We start from the raw sequence: 4428 nt of genomic DNA, 5'->3' as shown, positions 1-4428 counted from the left end.
CTTTTCTTTCTGTGTGTGTGTGTGTGTGTGTGTGTGTGTGTGTGTGTGTGTGTGTGTGTCTGTTTCTCTCTCTCTCTCTCTCTCTCATCTATTTATTACTCAGTCCACATGTATTTTGGTCATAAATAACTTGCCTCTAAGCTTCAAATATGACAATTCTTCCAAAACCTACTTTAAAAAAAAATCACAATTCTAGACTAAATAATTACTCCATCTTGTATTCTTCCTGAGGCCATTCCAGGCTTAACTAGAATCTGCTGGAATCTGACCTCCTTGATGCAAAATCCCATGGAAAACTACTCAACTCTATTCTAGGGAGCAAAGGTTAGACCATACTAGTTAATTTTCTTACAACTGCTTGCTTGTGTGAAACCCCCTCCAGCTAATGGCTTATCTTAGTTGCCAGTCTGCATGTAAGTATGTGCACCACATTTGTGCAGGTGCCCATGGAGGTCAGAAGAGGTCTTCTGGTCCCTGAAAATGCCATGGCACAGGGTTGTGATCTATTATGTGGGTTCTGGGAATTAAAGCCAGGTCCTCTGGAAAAGAGTCCACTGCTCTTAATGCCTGGGCCATCTTTTTAGTCCTTTGATAGATTTTTTTTTAAACTTGAATGTTTGTATTCAATGTTCTCTTTATATTGGGGCAAAAATAATTTTAAGAATTCTTATTGTAATTATTCCTTTTTAAAATTTCAGTGAAATATCTTACAATTTAACTTATTCATTATTAGGTTTGCTATAGAGATGACCATTAAGTACATGTATGCTTATTTTGTGATATGTAATATTGAGTTGAATTTGAAATGTTCTTAATGTACCAACATGTACAAGAACAGATTTTTAGGTCATGAGAATGGATTTAAAATTGCCATGTAGTGAAATGATCTGGGATCTAACCAAGTTACTTAAAATATTTAAATAAAAGTAATTAAAATAAGTACAGCATAATAAGTAAATTGAAGGAGTAAATGATGAGCATTAGCATTTCGCTTACATTTATGTGAACAAATTTAAATAACCATTTTTTAGCTTTCTTGTATTCTATTTTGGTTAAACTATTGTTGATAATAAATAAAGCAAAATATACTAGAATTTCCATAGTATACTTTACTGTATATTTTGTTTTGCCTTTTTAAAGATTTTTGTTTGATTCCTTGTTTGTTTATATGTTTGAACTTGAATTTGTTTATGCGCCCCATAAGCTTGCAGAGCCCATGAAGACCAGAAGATACTATAGGATTCCTAGGAACTGAAGTGAAAGGCAGTTGTGAGCTGCTATGTTGGTGCTTAGAACTGAACCCTGGTCCTTTATAAGATCAGTGTGCATTCTTTTTTTAAAATATATTTTATTAATTCATTCATATTACATCTCAATTGTTATCCCATCCCTTGTATCCTCCTATTCGTCCCTCCTTCCCATTTTCCCCTTACTCTCCTCCCCTATGACTGTGACTGAGGAGGACCTCCTCCCCCTGTGTACACTCATAGGGTATCGGTGGCACTCAGAGGAAGGATAGCAGGCTACCAAGAACAGTGTGCATTCTTAACCGTTGAGTCATTCCTGTAGCCCTGTGTTTTGTTTTTCCTATAGGAACTTATTTACACTATCATGTTCTGTGCCTACGCTTGAAAATGAAGACTCAATCGTTGCTCTAGGAAGTGACTGTTGAATAAAGGTGACACTGCGGCACTGGGCCATTAGTCTAGCTTTGTTACACGCTTACGCTTCAGCGTAACTCCTAGTGTTTGTGATATGGTGAAATATGACGCCATTTCACAAACTTCAATATGGGCTTTATATTTGATAACAAATCTTACTTATAATAAGTGCTGGGTTTTTTTTATTTAGAGAAGACTAGTCAGGTCAGAATCTTCTCAATAAATGCATCAATGGACCAACAAAAGTGCAAACTTATTTTCCATCTGAATCTTTTTATTTGTTTGTTTGGTTTTGTTTTTGTTGCTCAAGACAGGGTTTCTCTGTGTAGCCTTGACTATCCTGGACTGGCTTTGTGGACCAGGCTGGCCTCGAACTCACAGCGATCTGCCTGCCTCTGCCTCCCAAGTGCTGAGATTATAGGCGTGTGCCACCATATCTGGCATCCCATCTGAATCTTATTAAACCTATTTCTGATTTTTCAAAGATGTTCCAAATTTTTCTCTAAGGGTCTTATTTGATGTTAGTGTTGCTTTTTCATATGTTTTGTACCTTGTTAATAACTTTCAAAAGTCAGATCTTTATGTTCCTTTGGCAGGCTTTGTGGGAAGGTAGTTGTCATCAACGGATGACAGTGGGTCTGATTTCCAGAGTGCGTACCCAATGTCTAGAGCCATGTGCCATGTACACATAAATGGGTTGCATTGCCACCCTCACAAAAGCTCATTTTCTGTCTTGAGTGAATGGTGCATGCACTTGGCTTTGCTCTGTTGCATGTTATGCTTGGAGCATTTCTGGCATTTGGTGGATATTGCAGCAATTATAAAGGAGTAAATTTTTTAAATGTAATTACTCAAAATCTATAGGAACAATACACTTTGGAAAGAATTTTAACGTAGATTTAAAAATATCATCAAAGTAATCTTTTATACTTTTTGGGAAATTTTTTGAAAAGTAGAATTTCTCTCTTGTACCCAAATAAGCAGTTTTCTTGTTGGCCCTTACATTGTGGTAGTTGCCTCCCTCACTAGCAGAGGGTTTGTAGTTCTTGTTACACACAGCTGTGCCCACAGATGAATTTCTCATCATTTTCCGTCGTAGTAGGTGTAAAAAAAAAAAACTAATTTCAGGCAGTTTGTCACTGGAGAAAGTGAAAGTGTTTTATATTAGGAAAATAACCTACCAGACACTCCCCACATGTTGTGCACACCAGGACCTTGTATGAACATCTTGTAAATGCAATGTGAGTGTATCCAGATAGAAGTTCAATGGGGCAGTGAGACCACCGCCATCAATTATTTACAGAAATCCTGTCTCGAGACAGCCATGCCAAGCACCTGAATCCATTTCAATGGTGGAAAGGACACATGTGTGTTGGGAGTTCAAATCCTTCATGAGTAACACTCACTGATGATATATAGACCCAACGTGAAGTTATGGGTCTTTTTTCCTCCTCCTTTAGCAATGTGGCTATTCTAAAATGCACATTTCGCACGTCATTTTGAGTGTAGTACACCGCCACAACTGCTATTTAGAATGCTCAGAAGCTGTTTTCAAAAAAAGAAAGGAATAAATTGTGCCTTAAAGGAATCTGGCAAGTGTGAGAATGTTTATACCCATAGAAGTTAAAAACATTAGGGACATTAATTGATAAATATTGAGTATTGAAATAATGTTTCTTTTGATGAGCTTTGTTAGAAAATTTTCATGCTTTTAAACAGACATCTCCAGGAGTGTTTGCATTATCAGTGTTATATAGATCATTCTTTTAAAAGTGAAGGTAAGTGGTAATTGCACATTAATACATTATAAGCTACCCTCCTAAATTCACGAGAGGGGGCTTTTCCTAGCGTGTGCAAGACCCTGATTAAATCCTCAACACGAAATAAGGAAAGGACTGAAATAGAAGGATAAAAAAGAACTGTTTATGAGTGAACTCAGAGCTGAAATCTTCTTGCTTGATGGTGAAGAACATGCAGATGTTTAGAAAAACCCAGGCAAAGCATTCTTAGATTCAAAATGAATGTCTCCAACCAGACAGATTTCTGTTATACTGTGCATAAATATTTTCCCAGTCTAACAAACACTCAGAAGTGGACTGACAGGCACGAGTGTTGTGAAGAGGCAACACAGGACACTATGAAGCACATGCATTAGGATATATGTCCATTTAAAAAATAGATGGTTATTTAAAAATAAAACTCTTTTTATTCCAATTCTTATTAAACTAATCACAGGTACTCTCCCAGCACGTATTACATGTAATATATAATTATATTTTCTGTACTCATCTTTGTAAATTAAATAACCAGATTTCAATTTTCAACTGATGACTAACTCATCATAATGTTAGAAATAAAAGATTAATATTTAACTTCAAATCATGTTATAAAAAGACAGAAGCGAAGCACAGTTTTCTAATTAATGTCCATTTGGTCTTGATATTACATGATTTTCTCAAACTCTTCTTCAGTGTCACATAGCACCTGGTCATCTTGAGAGGCTGGCAACTCATTTAATGATCTTCTTCTTCACAAATAACACTTCTTGACCAGATAATTTTTGTTTTTGTTTTTGTTTGTTTTTATTTTTGTTTTCTAATACCACAGCTTTGGCAATGGAGCTACCTGGGAACACAAATCATAGCTATGAACTTTGTGGAATCTGAATTTTTACTGAAGTTTTTACTGTGTGTAAAATTCAGTGTAACCAAGAGATGACAGTTCACTAAAGGCTTGTATCTACACACACACACACACACACACACAC

This window comes from Acomys russatus, chromosome 10, assembly GCF_903995435.1.
Source record: "Acomys russatus chromosome 10, mAcoRus1.1, whole genome shotgun sequence".
NCBI classification, from domain to species: Eukaryota; Metazoa; Chordata; class Mammalia; order Rodentia; family Muridae; genus Acomys; species Acomys russatus.
Note: the sequence above shows the minus strand (reverse complement) of the source record.